The sequence below is a fragment of the Hylobates moloch genome, unplaced genomic scaffold (assembly GCF_009828535.3).
Source record: "Hylobates moloch isolate HMO894 unplaced genomic scaffold, HMol_V3 SCAFFOLD_14, whole genome shotgun sequence".
In the NCBI taxonomy this organism is placed as follows: domain Eukaryota; kingdom Metazoa; phylum Chordata; class Mammalia; order Primates; family Hylobatidae; genus Hylobates; species Hylobates moloch.
This window is the reverse complement of record NW_026652289.1, coordinates 23,551,090-23,573,801: the sequence shown is the minus strand read 5'-3', so window position 1 is coordinate 23,573,801 and position 22,712 is coordinate 23,551,090.

The following is a 22,712-nucleotide window of genomic DNA, read 5'->3' as shown; positions in this document are numbered from 1 at the left end:
GTTGGGGAGTGGGGGTGGGGGTTGAATGTTAACAATATTGAGACTTCTTGATCTGTGACCAAGGTATCTCTTTCCATTTCTTTGGGCCTCCTTTAATTTCATTCAGTGAAGTTTTGTAGTTTTCACTGGACAGGTAATGCACATGTTCAGTCAAATTTATCCCTGAACATTTAACATTTTGAAGCTATTATAAATAAATTTTAAATAAAATAATTCTGATTGTTCATTGCTAGTATTTAGAAATACAATGGATAGTTGTATATTGCTCTTGTGTTCTGTAAACTTTCTAAAATCACTGGTTAGTTCTAATAGCATTGCTTTTTGTTTCCTCTTAAAGATTTTATCAAGTTCCATCAGATTTTCTTTATAGACAATTATACTTTCCGCAAATAAGACAGTAAGACAATCTTCCTTTTTGCATAAATCTAGATGCCATTTATTTCTTTTCCCTGCCTTTGTTCATTGGCTAAAATATCCAGTACATGGTGAAATGAATATCCCTCTATTGTTGCTGATCTTAGTTGGACAGCATTTAGCATCAATTTTGCCATTAAATACTAATGTTGGATGTATATTTTGCATACATTCATGTATTAATTGCTTGTTGCTCCTGTAACAAACTACCACACACTTATTCACTTAAAACAGTACAAATGTATTATCTTATAGTTGTGAAGATCAAAAGTCCTAAATGACTCTCATTGTGTTAAAAAACAAGGAGTCATCAGGACCCAAAGCTCCCATGCCCTCCTGAGGCCCATCACCCTCCAGGAACTGAACGAAGGATGTGTTCTGCTATCCAGCAACTCTCCAAACCCAGTCCTTTTTGTTTTCTATGGAGGTCTCATTACATAGCATGATTGATTAGAACATTGACCATTGGTGATCAACTCGATCTTCAGTGCCAATCTTCTCCCCAGAGGTTTAGTGTGGGGCTGAAAGTTCTAACCCTCTAATAACGCCTCGTTCTTTCTGGTGACCCCATCTCTCATCCTGAATCTGTCTAAGGGCCCCCAGCCACCAATCAACTCATTAGCATACAAAAAGAGAAACACGGACTAAGATCAAATATACATTTCACAGTTAATGTTAACATGGCTAATTATATTTTATGATTTTGAATGTAAAACAACTTTGCGTTTCCAAGATAGTAATTATGGTGAAATATTCTTTTTATATATTTTTGGATTCTATTTGCTAAACTTTAAACTTTTTTTGCATCTATATTCATATACTGAACTAAAACTTTCATTTCTTACAATATGTTAGAATAATGTGGTTCTCATAGAATGACTTTCGTTATCTTCAATTTTCTGAGTTTCTGTAGAATTGCCATTATTTCTTCTTTAAATATTTGCTATCATTCTTTTGTGAAAAAATTTAATAATAAAGAGGATTCTTTGTGAGAAAGTTTTTAGCTAAAATTTTACTGTTTTCAATACATATGAGATATCTAGGCCATCTATTTCTACTTCAATAAAATTTTGTCTTGTCATTCAAGGAAATTGAAATATTGAACTTAATAAATTTATTTGAGTAAAGTTCTTCCTAAAGTCAACTAAAATAATTTTTTCTAAAGGAGAATAACGTTTATTGGGAAACAGGGCATTTCAATACGAATACACATGCCGTATTAAATTTTGTGTGGATTTAGAAAGGTAAAGGACAAAGCTTTTAAAGGAAACATGAAGATTACATAATTGTACGGACATAATTATCCTTGGCTGCAAAGATCAATAAGATCAATAACAAGCATGATGTCAGTTCTAGGATGAACAGGTAATTGCTGGGCAGATGTCTTTGGAGAAGTATTTTTTGTGTAAGTTTGTGATGGCCTTTGTGCAAGGCTGCAGTTTTAGCAGTCTTTTTTGATTTTTTTTTGTTATTAGGCACACAGCATGAGAACTTTTATACCCTTCCCAGGTTCTCTTTGTCAGGGTTTCTTTCCCTTCCTTTCTCTCTTTTTTCTTTCTTTTTTAAATGTTTTTATTTTCATAGGTTATTGGTGAACAGTGGTGTTTGATTACATGAATAAGTTCTTTAGTGGTGATTTGTGAGATTTTGGTGCACCCATCACCTGAGCAGTATACACTGTACTCAGTTTGTAGTCTTTTATCCCTCACCCACTATCCACCCTTGCATTTTGATTCTGACAATTTTCACAATATTCTTTAGTTGGATAATCACCTAGAGTTTTTTTTAACTTTCTGAATTTTTAAATTGATTATTTGTGACTCTTCTCTTTTTTATTGATAAATCTGGCTAGAGATTTATCAATTTTATTGATTTTCTCAAAGGACCAGTTTTGTTTTTGTAGATGTTTTTACATTGGTGTTGTGATTTTTACTTCATTAATATCTATTCTGATCATTAATATTTCTTCTTATTGCTTTAGTTTGAGTTTTATTTATAGTTCTTGTTTTATTGTTTTGGAGTCAATGACAAGGGCATTGATTTTAGATTTTTCTTCTTTAATGTTATGACTTTCTCCCTTAGTATTGCTTTAGCAGCATCACATGAATTCTGATATGTTGTTCTTTTGTTTCCATTCTGTTCAAAATACTTTCTAATTTCACTTTTATTTGGCACATGTATTATTTAGAAGTGTGTTCTTTCTTTCCGTATGATGGAGAGATTTTTTGTAGATCTGTCTGTTAATTTGCTTCTAACTTAATTCCTAGGTTACTTCCAGGGATTACGATCCTCTTTAATTAATCGAGACTTGATTTATGGTCCAACTTGGTAAATATGTCATGCATACATGAGAAGAATATGTGTTTTGCTGTTTTTGATTGGAGTGTTTTATTATTATTAATTAGGTTAAGTTGATTGGTAGTGTTGTGTAAATATTCTATGTCCTCATTCATTCTTACTCTATTTGTTCTCTCAATTGTCAGGAGAATTAAAATTTCTAACTACAATTGTGAATTTTCTTGTATATTAGTTTTAGTTTAATGTAATTTAAAGCTATGTCCTTCTGATAAATTGACACTATTAACATTATACATTTATCTTCTTATACTCAGTAATATTCTTTGCTTTGAATCACATTTTGTATATTAGTATAGTCATTTCATCTTAATTTTGACAAGCATTTGTATGATTTATCTTCTTCTTTTACTTTTAATCTATTTGTGGTTTAAACCAATAGTTTTTAAATTTTTTTTCTTGCAAGCAACAAATGATTAGAGCTTGCTTTTAAATGCAATCTGAAAATTCCTGCCTTTTAATTGAAGTATTTAGGCCATTAAATGTAATGTGTTAGTGGTATAGTCAGACTTACGTTTTTCATTATGCTATTTATATTCCATTTGCTTCATCTTTTCTCTTTCATTTTTCCCTCTTTCTGCCATATTTTAGATTAATTATTGCTATTGCTATAAATCAATTTGTTTCTCTTCTATAATTTATTTAGTTATATCTCTTTATTTTGTTATTTTAATGGTTACTTTAACTTGTCACAGTCCAGATGAAAGAGATATTATACCACTCTACACAGTTCATAAGATCATAGAATAATATACAGTGAGTCCTCACCTAACGTCATTAATATATTCTTAAAAACTGACTTCATATGAAACAACATGCAGAAAATGCTTGAATAATGTCATTTAATTCAGTATGGTTTCATTACAATATTGATGAGGATAAAAGTTGGTTTCCTTATATATAGTTTATGTTAAAGTCACACTCGCTTTTCAAGAACATATCAATGAGATTAGGTGAGGATTTACTGTACTTTCTCCCTTCTAGGTCTTTATGAAAATGTTGTTATACATTTGACATACACAGTTGATCCTCAAAAAACACAGAGATAAGGAGTGTCAATCCCCATGCAGTTAAAAATCTCCTTATAACTTTTGATTCTCTAAAAACTTAACTACTAATACCCTACTGTTGACAGGAAGCCTGACCAATAACATAAACAGTCAATTACCACATATTGTGTATGTTATATACTATATGTTACTGTAGTCTTACAATAAAGTAAACTAGAGAAAGAAAAGCATTATGAAGAAAATTAGAAGAAAAAGAGAATACATTTACTATTCATTAAGTGGAAGTGGATCATCATAAAGATCTTCATTCTTTTTGTCTTCAATTTGCAGGCTAAAGAGGAGGAAAAAGAGGAGTTGTTCTTACTGTTTCAGGGGTGGAAGAGTCAGAAGAAAACCTGTGTGTAAGTAGATCTACGTAGTTTAAACCTGTGTTGCTGAAGGGTCAACTACTGGATGTGTGAATGTGTATGTGTATGTGTGTGTATTATATGTGTGTGTGTGTATGAGAGAGAGAGAGATATATATAAGTATTTGACATATATGTGCTATAAACTCCACAATATTTTAAGCTGTCAATTACCTTTTAAAGAGATTTAAGGCATGCAACTCATTTATTTATCCCTGTAGTTATAATTTCTGGTGCTTTTTATTTCTTAAGGGTTATCTCATATTTTCATCTGGTATCATATTTCTTCTGCTTGACATTTACACTTGTTTTAACATTTCTTGTAGTGTGTGTTTGTTAATAATGAATTATTCCAGCATTTGTATATGAAAAAATATATTTATTTCTTTTTCATTTTTAACAAAATTTTATTTTGAAACACTCATGCATTCCCAGAGAGTGAATATATATTTCCTCATGAGCCCTTTGCTAAGTTTTCCTCAAAACATCTTCTAAGACTAGAAAGACTATAAACACAAAGCAGTGTGTTTAAATTAAATAGGCAGGATTGCTAGTTTCAAAGTCAAAAAACAAGCAGAGAAAGAAATTAGAACTCTGCGAGTAATAGGAATGAAAAATTTGACCTATGATGTGAGATCTTGCTGACCTCTTGAAATCAAGATCTGAGATACTTTTCCTGCTCTGAGCAAAGACTGCAAAAAGGCAATGATGGATCATATATAAACTTGATGCTTAATGAGGTGGAACGAAGCAGATACAGCCATGTATCCACAATGTTTGGATATATTATACAACTGAAATTCAAATCTAATGCATCTTATTCTCATTTAATATTTCCTATTTCTAAGCTTCTATTTGTCTTCTCATGTTTTTAGGCATCTACGTGGCATTCTATGTAATTTTAGCTTAATCTTGCAGTTCACTAATTTTCAATTCAGCCTCATTTAATGAGCTCTTTAACAAATTCACTGTTTTTAATACAAAATATATAAATATATGTATATGTTATATGCAAATACACATAAATATACATACATTTTTCTGTTTTTTGTTTATTTTGTTTTTTTTGTTTGTTTTTTGAGACAGAGTCTTGCTCTGTCGCCAAGCTGGAGTGCAGTGGCACAATCTTGGATCACTGCAACCTACGCCTCCTGGGTTCAAGCCATTCTCCTGCCTCAGCCTCCCAAGTAGCTGGGAATACAGGTGCGCTCCACCACGCCCAGCTAATTTTTGTATTTTTAGTAGAGACGGGGTTTCAGTATGTTGGCTAGGATGGTCTCGATCTCTTGACCTCATGATCTGCCCACCTCATCCTCCCAAAGTGCTGGGATTACAAGCATGAGCCACGGTGCCCGGCCTGTTTTTTTTTTTGTTGTTGTTGTTGTTTTGATTTTCCTTATAAAGCTGACTATTCTTTTCTGTGTATGATGAATTATATATTTTTGTGAACTGATTACTTTACATAGAAAAGGCACAACTTTGTAATAATTATAAATTTAGGATGATGTTTTGTTGTACAAGTCAGACTCAGGATAATGGGAGCAGCTAATTCCCTTATAAAATTATCTAAGATGCATTATTTTGTTACGATGACTTTATTTTTGGTTTATAATTCTATATTTTATTTGTTGGAATTGTAATTTTTAAAATATATCTGTTGGCTTTGAAATTGCTTATCATTTGACACAGGGAATAAAAGTGAAATGGCATAATCATTAGATTTTATTTTTTGGAAGATAAAATTTGGCAGTACTCAAGCCAAAAATACTTGATTAAGACAAATAAGATTACACAATACATAAAGAATCCAATGGCTGGGCGCGGTGGCTCACGCTTGTAATCCCAGCACTTTGGGAGGCCGAGGTGGGCGGATCACGAGGTCAGGAGATCCAGACCACAGTGAAACCCCGTCTCTACTAAAAATACAAAAAAATTAGCCGGGTGTGGTGGCGGGCGCCTGTAGTCCCAGCTACTCGGAGAAGCTGAGGCAGGAGAATGGCATGAACCCGGGAGGCGGAGCTTGCAGTGAGCTGAGATTGTGCCACTGCACTCCAGCCTGGGCGACAAAGCAAGACTCCATCTCAAAAAAAAAAAAAAAAAAAAGAATCCAAAGCCATTTTAAAGAAATGAAATAATTCCCAACACATGTATCTTTTATTTATTCTGGGAACATTCAAAATATTCTCTTTCAGTTATTTGAAATGTATTGTTAATGTTAACTATAGTTACCCTACTGATCCATTGAACATAGGTCTCATTTCTTCTAACTGTATATTTGTACCCATTAATTGACCTCTCTTGATCCTCTGCTCCCCTCTATCCTTCCTGGCCTCTGGTAATCACCAGTCTAACATTTTCATGAAATCCACTTTGTTAGCTACCACATATGAATGAGAACATTTGATATTTGTTTTTCTGTGCTTGGCTTATTTCACTTAACCTAATGAGCTTATGACCTCCAGTTCCATCCATGTTGCTTAAAATGACAGAATTATAATTTTTATAGGTGAATAATATTCCATTGTGAATATATAAAACATTTACTTTATCTATTCTTCCACTGATAAGCACTTAGGTTGATGTCAAATATTGGTTATTGTGAATAGTGCTGTATCTATCTACCCAGTAGTGGAATTAATGGATCATGTGGTAGTTCAAATTTTAGTTTGTGTTATGAAATAAATTTGACTTGGTTGAATATAGTAACGTAGAATAACAGAATGTAATACTTAGTAAATTATATGTTTGGTTATTCAGGCTTTATATAGAGTGACAAGAGACTCACAGGAGAACTTGAATACTCATCCCTAGTAAATTGTATAATTTGTTTGTCATGCAAGTATCAATTATTATAAAAATAAGTTCCACTTATTGAGGAATATATGGAAGTATAGGTCAAATATTAAATTTAATGTACATGTTACTGCTAATATTCATTATCTTATTCTCCAAAACAGTAAGTAGAACTTTTTTAGAGTATTATTTTAAAATAGAGTAACTTCACCGTATAGAGGCCTGACAAAAACTACCTCGGCTAGGTGATCAAGATTAGCATGATCGGTGATAAGTCATGTTGGTAGCATGTATTCTGGAAATGATGTGATGGAAATTGAACTTTGCCTTTAACATCTTCCTCCCCAAACCCATAATCCCAGTTTAATGAGAAAAATGTCAGACAAAATTAATTGGTTGACAATCTGCAAAATACCAGACATGTACTTCTCAAAACTGCCAGGTCATTGAAAATAAGGAAAAGCTGAGAAATAGACAAGAAGAATCTAAGTAAATGTGACAACTAAGATTGGGGTACATTTCCAAGATAAGACAGATAGCAAATCAGATAAACACATCTCATTTTCTTAATATTTGATACATTCAACATTCATAGCCTGAAACACAAATGTAATATTACTAAATATTATTTAATTTTATTGATAATTTATTTGTTATATAACAGGAAAATACAGTAGTTTGAAACATATACTTAGCACCTTATTTATTTATTTAATTTTTTGAGACAGATTCTTGCTCTGTCGCCCAGGCTGAAGTGCTGTGGTGCAATCTCAGCTCATTGCAGCCTCTGGCCTCCTGGGTTCAAGTGACTCTCCTGCCTCAGCCTCCCGAGTGGCTGGGACTACAGGCGTGTGCCACCACACTGGCTTTTTTTTGTTGTTTTTAGTAGAGACGTGGTTTTATCATCTTAGCCAGGCTGATCTCAAACTCCAAACCTCAGGCAATCTGCCTGCCTCGGACTCCCAAAGTGTTAGGATTATAGGCATGAGCCACTGTGCCTGGCTAGCACCTTTATTTTAAAACTGGCCTCCGGGAATTTGTTAATAATTTGTAGAACATCACATTTATATCAGCTTCAGCAATGAAATATGAGATAAGCTAGAGAATCTTTGTCCAAAACTGCCTAATGGAGAGCCCAGCTGCAGAATTAATTGAATATATTAAAATACAATGCTACTGATCCAACTAGTCAAAATTTATTTGTGTTTCTCAAAAACGTACAGTGGGAGTGAGAGAGAGAGGGGCAGAAACCGAAACACGAAGTTTGGTAAACAGTGCCCTTTTATAATTTTTGAAGATGTATATTTTCTTCATAAATTCTACTGTGCACTTTTATGAGTGACATAAAATGAAAAAAAGTCTAATACCTGATTTAATGGTAAGAGAAGAGGCTTTAGTGTTAGTTGGGCATAACTTCTTAATATTTATGAATTCCATAATCACTGACAACTTCAACAAACTAAAAAATCAATTTTATGAAATCTTTAGCATAATTTTCCATTTTTAGGTTTAAAGTGGTTTGTAACTTTATTCTGTTTATCATAATGTTGTATGTTATTTTCTTCGAGCTTTGAAATGGACTTGAATAATAAAATAATGATAACATAAGAAAAAGATTGTGCAACCTTTTAATTTCTATAATATCTAGTGTAATTATAAAAAAATACTTGAAGATGTTTTAACATCAGAGTTTGTTGAGGTTGTCAGGCTAAGATGTTGCAGTACCCCGCATTCTTCACACCCAGCATCCTTCTCCAATGTCTGATCCCACTTGGCTGATAAATTTATTATGTTAAATAGCTATCCAAAACATTTTGCAGGTTCACATTCTCCTCCCATAGTCCATTAATTAAGAAACATTAATTAAAATATCTGCAGTTTGTGTAAGCTCTTACCTTACGAGAATGCTGTCACTCTGTCCTTCACCAGGTCAATGGCAGAAAAAAGTAACCAGAAAAGCCTAGTTAAGACTTGTTTACATCTCTCTCCCTTGACTACTCACCCCTCAAAGTTATTCTTTCTGCTGAATTTTGTAGACTGGCACTACCAACTAACCAAAAACAGAAACTTGGATATTATTCCTGTCACTTCTTGCCCCTTCCTGGCCATTATTTGGGAACATTGCACGTAATAGCCACTCAATTAACATCTATTAAAACAATAAAGAAATACAGCACTGATTTCATACAATATCATCTTGGTACCTGGATTTTCCACTTGACAACGCTGTGAAATAATTTGAGATTATAATCCATAATTGAGAGGTGAAGCCGGCTGGGCTTCTGGGTCGGGTGGGGACTTGGAGAACTTTTCTGTCTAGCTAAAGGATTGTAAACACACCAATCAGCACTCTGTGTCTAGCTAAAGGTTTGTTAATGCACCAATCAGCACTCTGTAAAAACGCACCAATCAGCACTCTGTGTCTAGCTAAAGGTTTGTAAACACATCAATCAGCACTCTGTAAAATGAACCAATCAGTGCTCTGTAAAATGGACCAATGAGCAGGGCATGGGCGGGGCCAAATAAGGGAATAAAAGCTGGCCACCTGAGCCAGCAGCAGCAACCGTGTCGGATTACACGATGTGGAAACTTTGCTCTTTTGCTTTTCCCAATAAATCTTGCTGCTGTCTCCATTTGGGTCTGCACTATCTTTATGAGCTGTAACACTCACTGCAAAGGTCTGCAGCTATACTCCAGAAGTCAGCGAGACCACGACCCCACTGGAAGGAAAAAACAACTCCGGATGCGCTACCTTTAAGAGCTGTAACACTCACTGCGAAAGTCTGCGGCTTCACCTCTGAAGTCAGCAGACGACAACCCCACGGGAAGGAAGAAACAACTCCAGATGTGCTACCTTTAAGAGCTGTAACACTCACTATGAAGGTGTGAGGCTTCACTCCTGAAGTCAAGGGAGACCAAGATCCTCTGGAAGGAAAAAACTCCAGGCACATCTGAACATTGGAAGGAACAAACTCCGGACACACTGTCTTTGAACTGTAACACTCACCGCGAGGGTCTGTGGCTTCGTTCTTGAAGTCAGTGAGACCAATAACTCACCAGGGGGAACCAATTCCAGACACATAATGGTCACTGCTTAACATCTGCCATTATGCTTGAATGCTAATACTTATTGGTTATTTCAGAATGGGATGTAACCAGTGTAAAATGGTGACATCATCTCCTAAATTATATACTGTTACAGTCCGTTACTCAACCTGTTCATCTAAAATAATATGTCAGTATTTTTCCATGAATAATTTGAGCAATTTTAACATATTCTGTATGAAGAGTAGTCAGGAATGAGTCAGACTATTTCTGTCATTGATTTTTTTGTGTTCTGTCAAATTGTAGGGAAGACTTTCAAGTGCACGGAACAAAAACAAGACTGTTTATAGCATGACTGGATCTTTAGGTAATACCAAGTTGCCCTGACAGCTTTTTCTGTGATGCTCTTACTCCTTCAGTACTGCCACAAGGCTGGCCCCTGGCATCCCTCCACATTCAGTTGTGTCATCTGAAAGCATTTTCCACATCCATTTTTTCTACAATACACATATCCCATGTATCATTTCATGTTCCTACCTTGAATTTTTTAAAATTGCATTGGTTATTTTAAATTAGAAGAACATCTTTTTTTAACTTACTCATTTTTGGTCTCACCACGAAAATTTAAACTACATGAAGACATGGACTACTCTATCTTTGATATCCATACTAATTCCCTGACAGGGTCATACTTACCTATATGATGAATCGGCTTTATGTTAAGGCACACGTCTTTTGATTCAGAAAATGATATCAATCCAGAATAGAGATCATTTGACCATAAATTTATTTGGATCATATGGGTAAGTTATTTGACTGAAATAAACCCTCCAAATATGTATTTCCTCAGGTTATACAAAAGTCCAACAAAGTGTAAAGAAGAATTTTGAAAAATGTAAAGTCAAATTTATCTCTTACAATGCTAAAGTTTTTTCTTAAAGTGAGGAAGTTTCAGTATAAGATTCAGACAGAAAACTTGATTACAAGGAGCAGGCAGAATGTAAGACAATGGAATATAAGACAGTGAAACTGGACTGTTAACGCCTTAGCTACAGAGGCAGCAGTTGTTTAGAATTGATAGCCACTTGCTAAGTGGGAATGAAGGCTAAATATTGTCTTATCTTTTGTTTTTGAAAAAAAATAAAACCTAGATATCAATTTAAAGGCACTATGAATTCAAGTTTTGGAAGTTAAACTTTGTAAACAGGCTAAACAATGAAGAGGACTATAACCCGTAGGTCTTCAATTTTTAGCCACACAGCTACATGCTCTTATCAATCAACTTAGGGTCGTTTTGGAATTATTTTTACTCACATACACATTATTTTGAGGGCCATACTAAGACATAATACATAAAATTCACTTTTGTGGTTTTTATTGTAATAATTAAGCAGCATTGTTTATAACCTTAATATATATTCTTTGAAAAACTTAACACAGTCCTTAGTATTTTTCCCTTCAGAAATTGATTTTTTCATTTTTACAAACATTGTGAATTAAGTAATAATGTTCCACTTTGTGATGGCTTCAGAGAAGCCATCTCTAAGAATCTCAATCGCATATATGAATATAATGACAGAAATGTCAGATTAATGTATTGCATCAGTAAATCTTAACTGAACTTGTGATGTACTCCAAATAAACCTCTAAAATATTAGCCTTGAACTCCTGGGCTCAAGCAATCCTCCTGCTTCATCCTCCTCAGTAGCTAAGACTACAGCATGCCACCACACTTAGCTTTTTTTAAATTATTTTTTTGTGGAGACAGAGTCTTGCTATTTGCCCAGATTGGTCTCAAACTCCTGCCCTCAAGCAATCTTCCCATCTCAGCCTTCTAAAGTTTTGGGATTAGCATAAACTACCATGCCCAGCTCTTTGCCCATATTTAAATCAGCCTATTTGTTTGCTCGATTTTGAGATGTTTGAGTTCCTTATATATATCTTGATAGTTGCCCCTATTCAGATGTATGATTTGAAAATATATCCTACCATTCCACAGGTTTTTCTCTTCACTCTGTTGATTGTTTTCTTGAATATGCAGAAGTTTTTTAGTTTAATAAAATCCCATGTGTGTATTTTTGGCTTTTGTTGCCTGTGCTTTTGAGGATTTATCCATAAAATCATTGCCCAGCCCAAGGTCATGGAGCTTTTCACCTAAGTATTCTAGTAGTGTTACAGTTTCAGTTTACATTTAAGTCTTTGATCTATTTTGAATTGATTCTCATCCTATGTTCTCAGTGGTGACAAAGGTCGTTAGAGTCTTCAGTGGTGATGACTGCTGTGGTCCTCCTGATCTCTTATTCTCCCACCAAGGTAGTTGTGGCTGAGGGGATCCCTCTTGGCAGTAGGTCTGGCATGCAAGTCCACTTGCAGTAGTGGTGTTACCAGTGTGTGATGAGTAGCAGCTATGGAGTGGTCACACAGCTGCAGTCTGAATTATGGTGTAAGTAGAGGAAACTATGGCTCTCGGATCTGCAGTGGTAATGGCCCTGGTGTCCAGGGTACATGCAGCCCCACTGCCATGTTGGTAACTATATGTGATGTGCATATGCTTATGAAGCAGCCAGGGAGCCAAGAGCAGGAGCGCAGTTATGTGCAGAGTTACAGTGACTCTGGTGTTAGGGTGGATTTTAGCTCTTCACAGTTGCTGAGCTGGTGCCTGGAGCACAGACATGCTCAGAGAGACCTTGGTTTCAGGCCTGGATTGATAACTAGCTCCCTCACCATATTGATGGCTCTGGTTTCAGAAATGTGGGTGTTTGCAGAGCCCAGGTCTGGAGTGTAAGCACTCAAGAGGTAGCCACGGCTTTGGGATTGGGCCCAGTGGGGTTGGGAGAGATGGCAGCTCCTTACCCAAAGTGGCTGAACAGTGTCTGCTTCTTAGGGAGTTTGGAAAAGATGCCTGGGGTTCCTTGGCAGGAATAGCTGTTGGTTAACTTAGTGGCAGAAGATGCTGGTGTCTTTTGCAGAGCAGGCTGCCAAGAACTGTGGTGGTACCTGCTGTATGGCTGACACCAATAGCCTCTGACTTTCTTCTTTCTTCCTATCCATTTTCTAGCATCTCAGGTATGCCAATATAAACAGAAATCATATCTATGTAGATATTCTTTGGTGATTTGCTGCACTGTGTATGTTACAGAAGATTCTTTAATAGGACTTTGAGCCCTCTCAAAGTTATTTTGCTTTGAGGGTAGCTCTGTGTGTGTTTATGTGTATGTATGTACGTGTGTCTCTGTGTGTGTGTGTGTGTGTGTGTATTTAAGGGGGTTGAAGGTTGGTATCTCCTACTCTGCCATCTTGGTGATGTTATACCGTCTTCTGTTTCAAAATGTATGTATATTGTTTGATCCTAATGGGATCAGCGTTTCATTCCACAGGAATGTCTAACCTTCTCAGTGTTATGTGTTTGAAAAGGAATTATCAATTTGTTTTTTGACCACTATTTTTTGAGCCCCTAACCAATCAAAGTGATTTGTAAGTCAATTCATTTAATCTAAAAACAGCTCATAAGTATTATTATGTGTATTTTACTTCAGAGTAAAGCAAGTCTTAAAGGAGTTAACAACTTACCTAGTATTATCAACTATGGGGAGGAGAGCCAAATTCTAAACAAGGGATTTCTGACTTGAAAACACATCCTTTTAATCCTCTCCTTATGAAAATGCTGGGTGTCTAATTCAGACCCTGAAGTCCACAACTGCAAATGAGGTTCTTGCTATCCAAAAAGTGATAGACATTAATAGAGACAGCAAACTTCAATAATTCAGAATATGTGTACTGTCCCGGCTGCCTCGTATATTCTTTTCATATCAAAACTATTAAGATTTATGATCTATTAGCTTCCATCTTCTCTATTCTTCAAAAACACTCCATCGTTATGATGTTTTCCATGCATTACTTGCCCTAGGTCTCCTGATAACAAAGTAATATCTCATATTGCCTTGTTCCGACCACATAAAGGTTCCTGGCCCATAAGAAGTGCTTAGTAAATATTGTTATTTGCTTATCTGATTCTTCATCTGGCAACTTGCAATTATTTTTATTATTTCATTTTCAAAATATCCTGTGAATAATTGAATTGATTTTTATGTCTCTGTTCCTGACTCTATTTCCATTGTGTCAGGAATTAAAATGTTTAATACAAATGGACTCCTTTATTACTGTGAATTCCAATGGGAGGGAACTTTCAGACTGACAGTGTTGAAGCTGAGAGCGCTCCTTAAGGTGGGCTGATATAATTACTATCCTTATAGGTCATTGTTGCACTATTATTGTTTTCTATTTCCTGTAGACTCCCCAAGAGAATTTCAGATGTCCATGTGGTAAGTTGACCTTAAGTGTACAAATTCTCACTATTATTTTTCTGAGTTCAAAAATGTAAAAACTGTGTAGATACTTTTTATTAAGCTGATTTTATAGCAAACAGTACATTAGTGAGTAGAATCATGGATGCAACTTTTCGAAAACAATGTTTTATTACTCGTGATTCTATTTTTTCACACACATACTCATAACATAATGTGCACAACTGTCACTGAGACTCCAAAACACTGATCTAATAAAAAGTTTAACAGATAATAAGATCTCAAGACATTTGAAGCATGTGGTTTAACTTTATTGATTCACTGAAATAGCAGCCACCACTGCCCTCAGATTATAGATCCAATGAAAGTAATGGCATATCCATGAAAGGTTTAAACCCCCTCCCTTAGTGATTTGAAAACCAAAAAAAAATACATACAGAATATGTAATACTCTATTTTAATACCTTATATTATAATCACAAAAAATCATAGCATTTTTCTTTCAGAAATAACTTATGAAATAGTGAAAAATAATTAGGTAATACAACTAATTTATCCTAGCTGCCAAACTGTCCTTTAGCCTATATAGTAATACAATTTGGAATTAAATGCAGAACTTCAAGATGTAGTACTAAATATTTTAGGACCATATCAGCTGATCACAAGCTCAAATGCATACGGTGTTAAATCATAACGAATATGATCACTTTAAAGTGTACGTATACTTTAGTTTTAATAGCATAAACAAAAATAACCTATTGAATATAATCTGTTTTTCTAACATTCCAGAATTTACATGGCAAAGTACTTTGTAATTTTGCTTGAAATGTCCAGTAAATCCGGAGAATGACTGAATAAGCACATTTATGTGTGTGCGTGTGTGTGTGTGTGTGTATGTTAAAAATATAAATCAATTATTCTTAAGAATACCAAAGTATGAGAACAGAACACTATATTACAGTTTGATAAAATCTTTATCACTTAATAATACATACCAACTTGAACTCGTGCTACATTATAATTTTTTTCATTCATCAAATGACTAACCAATATGTCATTAAATAAAGAACCTAATGTTGTAGGTATCTTCATTTAAAATAAATATAAAAATATGTTAAAGGAATACTTGTTCAAAGCATAAAATTTATTTGAAATGCAAAATTGAACAAATGAACTTGTTACTTTTGTGGATGAATTCACTGCTTACCAGAATTGAATCAATTGAATACATTTATCTTACAAAAGAAATGATCCAGTAAACAGTGAATAGCTCATTTTAACATTGTAAAAGTTACAAAAGTCACCATGCTGTGCTACAGAGAAACATTTAATATAGTGAAAAAGAAAAAACAGAAATCATCTTTACCAACAATTACTACAATTTTCATTGCAATGTCAGAGGTGTTTTTTGAAATAACTTTTTTTTAAATAGGATAAACGCTTATCCCTGCTGAGATTTGGCAGTGCACTGGAGTGTTACATAAAGAAAATCTATTGGTCTTTTAGTTGTGGAAATGGGTTCTATATTCCAGAGAAATGCAGCTGTAAAATACTAAAAGTAAATTGAACTAAAGGAATTTCTTCCCACAACCCATGTCAAACAAGTAAGAGGCATATTTAATTGCTGTTTGAATCATTTATAACTATTGTCATGATGTAATGTATCCTGGCAATTACAGCCAGCTTTTTTCATTAGGTTTTCAGACTTAATTTCAGAAAATGAATTCATATTTAAAGCACAGAGCACCTGGTCTATGACTAAGCATTGCATCAATACAAACAATTGGACTGTTTGATGAGAGGAACATGCTTCTGGATTTAGTTGGCATTTTGTGACTACGGCTGCTAATTGCTAAATGGCTTGGCTGGTTTGACAAACTGACAATGATCCATGTATTTAAACTCTCTTTTTAGCTCTGTAGATCTTGCTCTGTATTGAGTGTGAGTTTTCAGAGTTGTTCCAAAGCCCAAATAACAGAAATTTATAGTAATTTAGAATAGTTTTAGAAACAAAATGTGAGTTTTCAAAGTTGTTTTAAAGCCCAAACAAATTAGAAATTTGCAGAGTAATTTAGAATAGTTTTAGGAACAATAGTGGCTAAGGTTCGGACTGTAAACTAATTGGTTCATATCTTTGTAAGGACTTCAGAGGGCAAAAATTAGGATCAGAAATTCAAAGTGAAAATACCTTCAGAAAGTCTTAAAAATAACACAGGAATATTATTATTAGATGGTTACGTTAATGGTATTTGCAATTTGTTTATCAACAAGTTCTATGTTTATGTTTCAACATATATAATTCAGTCTTCCCAAGAAAAAAATATACTTATTTTTACATAGATATATTGATTAAAGGAATTACATATTTATGTTTCTAAAACACTTTCTTACCTATAATCTCATTTAATATCTACAACAGCATAAAGTAAATATTGTTGTTATTAGTATTCTATTTATAGATTAGACACAGAAAAAAATATTTTAAATGTCTTCCTGAACTGTTCCTTTATTTATTTCCCTTCTTCTCTAAGTCTAGTTTGAGGGTCCATAGCATCTGCATCTCTGGGAAGCTTTTAAGAAATGCAGAATATTGGGCTCTATCAAATAACTACTGCATTAGAATCTGAATTTTTAATAAGACCCCTAAGTGGTTCATATAGACATTAAAGTTCGAATAGCAGTGATGTAAATTACATAAAAGTAATCTTTTAGTGGTTTGAAAATAAATATTGGCCTCTAATATTAAACCTTCATCCTATGCACGATGGCACAGAGCAGACCTCATTCACAACATATAAATACCCATATTTTCCTGGACATATAACTGGGTCACATTTTTATACTGTGGTTAGCATATCAGGAGACACATTAATAATTAGTATTCCCTGAACTACATAATCCAGAAGAGAATACAAAACCGTATCAAGTTACATGAAAAACAGGGATACTAAATTAAGTGGTTTAAAAGTGGTAGAAAAAATTAAGGACTACCGCGTGCTAAGCCAGCTTACCATGCATTGGTTATTGATTCGCAATTTTTACTATTTGAATGAGCCTGGTAAGACAGAACGTTCAGACACCAGGTTAAGCGAAACAACTTTATTATTCACAGATAGGTAACAAGGGACAATGGAAGCCTAGGATTTATGGCAAGCTGATCCTGCAAGGCTCAGCAGAACTTCCCAGGGTAAATGGACTCTTGTCTGCATGTGCTCCATGTTGCACCACAGCTGAGAGACCCCAAAAGCAATGAGCTCTGGGTTTTATGCCCAGGGGTCATTGAATTCACTGGGCTACAGTGTTGAGGTGTATCCCGTTCTAAGGACAGAAGAGAGCCCAGGCTGTTGCAAATAGTTCCTCCTTATATCAGGATGTTGCATTCCTAGAACACTCTACATTATTCTGAGAAGTACAAGCAGGAAAGGAGGGGAAAGAGCTAGGCTGGTTATGGCCATCTGGGAAACTGTCCTGCGTGAAGACACACACACGTACACACACACACACACACACACACACACACAAAGAAAGAAAGAGAAATTACAATCAGCTGAATTAGACAAGAATTGTTAAGAAAGCTTAATTTGAATTTGAAATTGAAGATAAATACAATGTCAACAGATACCTAAGAAGTGTTTCCTAGGGTGTAAGCAAAAGTCCAGATGTAAGGGAAAGGTATTTTTGTTTTGCTTTTTTTCCCTTGGGTAAATAAGTAGTCTGTTAGCTCAACTATGTTACACAATGGAAGTTAAGAAATTCGGCTTGTAGGCCGGGCACTGTGGCTCACGTCTGTAATCCCAGCACTTTGGGGGGCTGAGGTGGGTGGATCATGAGGTCAGGAGTTCAAGACCAGACTGGCGAAGATGGTGAAACCCCATCTCCACTAAAAATACAAAAATTAGCCAGGCGCTGTGGCAGGCACCTCTAATCCAAGCTACTCGGGAGGCTGAGGCAGAGAATTGCTTGAACCCCGGAGGCAGAGGTTGCAGTGAGCCAAGGTGGTGCCATTGCACTCCAGCCTGGGAGACGGAGTGAGACTCTGTCTCAAAAATAAAAGAAAAAGAAATACAACTGATAAAGTAAATGGGGTGATATTTGATTAAGAGTCTGGAAATCTCCTTAAGGTGTTTCCACTTTGTTAGGTATCGTGATTCTTTAATGATTTTCATTAAGAGACTGATGTGATTGTAACAAGGTTTTCACAAGATCTGTGCATTGTTTGTAAAAAGAATGCTACAAAGGATAGAGAAAATGTTGAGGAAACAGCTTTCTCCTGAATCATTCAGGATATGAATGGGGATAGTGGTAGTAAGAGTAGATGAAAAGATTATTAAAAATAAATGTTGGAAATGGAGAACTACAATATTGAGTGCCAATTGGGTAAGATAAATGAAGAAGAACACCGAATAAAAGTTAACTAAGTGGGTTTTAATTTTGCTTGATAGATAATGGGCAAGCCATGAACAGAAATTAACAAATCAGAAAAAAATCAGTTTGGGACATATTGATATAAATTGGTCAGCTTTAGGATATTTAGTGTGTCTATGTTTCTATGATAATGAATGAGAAGAGAAAAACATATCATTTATGTATCTGAGAGTTATCAATAAAAAAAAATTTAGCTGTTGGCCAGGCATGGTGGTTCACTCCTGTAATCCCAGCACTTTGGGAGGCCAAGGCGGGCAGATCACGAGGTCAGGAGATCAAGACCAGCCTGGCCAACATGGTGAAACCCCGTCTCTACTAAAAATACAAAAATTAGCCAGGCGTGGCGGCATGTGCTTGTAGTCCCAGCTACTCAGGAGGCTGAGGCAGGAGAATTGCTTGAAACCAGGAGGCAGAGGCTATAATGAGAGGAGATCGCACCACTGCACTCTAGCCTGGGCAACAGCACGAGACTCCATCTCAAAAAAAAAAAAAAAAAAAAAATTAGCTGTAACTGTGGAAGTGGATGACATTCTAGTGAAACCAAAGGGACAGGAGGGTAAGGATACATTTTAGTCTTCTTTACCCTTTTCTGGCTATGATGCTATCAGCATCCCAGTCAAAACTCTTACTGATTTTGAACTTTATTACATCTAATTATGGCATCCTTTTTTTTCACAGTTAAACAAGTTGTTAAAAGCTGGCTTTCCTCACTCTAATAAATGTAACAAAACAGCAAGGTCCACTGCCACATCCATTCTTTCTTCTCTCCTATATAGAGAGAAGAAACTTGCTTTCCCTGTGGCATTAATAGCTTCCCCTACACCCCCCAAAAATTTCTGCAACTTTCTTTGCTGCAGCGAGTGTCATGTAACACAATTTTTTACCAATAAGATAAAGGAAGGTGTTCTTGGGAGCCTTTTAAGGAGACTGTATTGATTTGACATGAGCTTCATTTGTGTTTTACCATCTTTCTTATGAAATATCAACTTTATGGCTGGATTTCTGACTGCCACCTTTCAAATATAAAAATGAGGACATAACAAATGAACAGATGCAAATGATGGTAAAAGGGACTGATTTGCTTTGAAAATATGTTGATGCCACAGCATCTATCCTAGATTTCCTTTTTAAAATTTTTATAAATATGCTTTTTGGTCACATGTATGTTTCCTTTAGAAAAGTGTCTGTTCATGTCCTTTGCCCATTTTGGATTTTTTTAATTGTAAATTTGTTTAAGTTCCTTATAAATGCTAGATACTAGACCTTTGTTATATACAAAGATTGCAAATATTTTCTCCCATGCTGTAGGTTGTCTGTTTACTCTGTTGATAGTTTCTTTTGCTTTGCAGAAGCTCTTAAGTTTAATTAGAACCCATTTGTTGATTTTTGCTTTTGTTGCAATTGCTTTTGGCATCTTCATCATGAGATTTTTGCACATTGCTGTGTCCCGAATTGTATTGCCTAGGTTGTCTTCCAGCGTTTTTATAGTTTTGGGTGTTATATTTAAGTTTTTAATCCATCTTGAGTTGATTTTTGTATATGGTGTAAGGAAGGGTCCAGTTTCAATTTTCTGCATATGGCTAGCCAGTCACCCAAGCACCATTTCTTCAACAGAAACTTTTTTCTGCATTGCTTGTTTTTGTCAGCTTTGTTGAAGAGCAGATGGTTGTAGGTGGGCAGCCTTATTTCCAGGCTCTGTATTCTGTTCCATTGTTCTATGTGTCTGTTTATGTGCCAGTACAATGCTGTTTTTGTTACTGTAGCCCTGTAGTATAATTTGAAGTCTGATAGCATTAAGTTTCAGAAAAAAAGCTCAATATCACTGATCATTAGAGAAATGCAAATCAAAACCACAGTGAGATACCATCTCATACCAGTCACAATGGCTATTATTAAAAAGAACAGATACTGGCGAGGTTACAGAGAAAAGGGAACACTTGTACACTGTTGATGAGAGTTTTCATAAGTTCAAACATTGTGAAAAGCAGTGTGGCAATTAATCAAAGGGCTAAAAACAGAAAATTCAACCTAGCAATCCCATTACTGAGTATATACCCAAAGGAATATAAATCATTCTTCCATAAAGACACACACACGCATATGTTCATTGCAGCACTATTCAAAATAACAAAGGTGTGGAATCAACCTAATGCCATCAGTGCTGATTGGATAAAGTAAAACGTGGGAGGCTGGGCGCGGTGACTCAAGCCTGTAATCCCAGCACTTTGGGAGGCCGAGGCGGGTGGATCACGAGGTCAGGAGATCGAGACCATCCTGGCTAACACGGTGAAACCCTGTCTCTACTAAAAATACAAAAAATTAACCGGGCGTGTTGGCGGGCGCCTGTAGTCCCAGCTACTCGGGAGGCTGAGGCAGGAGAATGGCGTGAACCCAGGAGGCGGAGCTTGCAGTGAGCCGAGATCGCGCCACTGCACTCCAGCCTGGGGGACAGAGAAAGACTCCGTCTTAAAAAAAAAAAAAAAAAGTAAACGTGGGACATATGCACCATGGACTACTTCACAACATAAAAAAGGAGATCATGCCCTATGCAGGAACATGGATGGAGCTGGAGGTCATTATCCTTAGCAAACTAATGTAGAAACAGGAAACCAAATAATGCATGTTTTCACTTGTAAGTGGGAGCTAAATGATGAGAAAACATGGATACAAAGAGGGAACAACAGCCACTGAGGCCAACTTGAGGACAGAGAGTAGGAGGAAGGTGAGAATCAGAAAAAATAACTATTGGGTACTAGGCTTAATACTCGAGTGATGAAATAATCTGTAAACCAAACCACCATGACCTGCATTTACCTGCATAACAAATCTGCATATGTATTCTTGAACCTAAAATAAAAGTTAAAAAAAATGAAGTTCTTACAAATAAAACAATTTTTAAACATAGATGGAGATGGAGGCCATTATCCATTGCAGACTAATGCTAATGCAAGAACAGAAAACCAAATATCTCATATTCTCACTTAGAAGTGGGAGCTACATGATGAGAACACATGGACACGTAGAGGGAAAAAACACACACAGGGGCCTATTGGCAGGTGGAAGTTGGGAGGAGGGAGAGGATCACGAAAATACCTAATGGGTACTGACTTTAAACTTGGGTGATGAAATAATCTGTAAAACAAATCCCCATGACAAATGTTTACCTATGTAACAAATCTGTGCTTGTACACTTGAACTTAAAATAAAAGTTAAAACAATTACGTAAACAACTGTTTCTCTTAGCCAAGTTCAATTCCTAATTGATAAAATTAATTCAATGTGTTTTTGACTCTGTCTTATTCAATCTGAATGTGCACACTCTATATCATTATGGGCAATGTGTACATTTCAAGGGAAAGGAATGTTGCTTTACCACACTGGGCTGCATAATCAATGTGGCTTAACAATGTGTTAAACTAGGTGTACATTGTAAAGAAAGGTGTGGTTTTTAGATGACAGGTGTATTTATCACGGTAGTATTACTTCAGTTTCTGTTCCAATTGTCTTATGTTGGTAGGAGCAAACATGAATGCCATCTTAGCAACCACAGCATCAAATACAGCTACCAGCTGAGAAAGCATAACATCCTAAAATTCCTTGATTTTATATTCCTATCATGCTGGGCTACTGCGCTATGAAATGCATGCAGATCTATTAGGGGGTGATAAAAAGCAACATGATTAACTGGTGATTTATATCCTTTGAGACTGACAGCATATAGAGAATAGTGACAAATGGGGGATCTGGTTGGATTGAGAAAGGTTATACTAAAAATAAAAAGCCTGATTACTTATCTTGTGTAATTCATCATTCTTACCTTCATCAGTTATCTCCCCTTCTCCCTGCACAGTAACCAGCGATGCTAACTCCCACCCTCACTCCCAAAAAAGTACATGCTTGACTTACATGACTTGTACTATTAGAGAAAATTCAGGTTTTACTGTTCAGGAACATATGAAA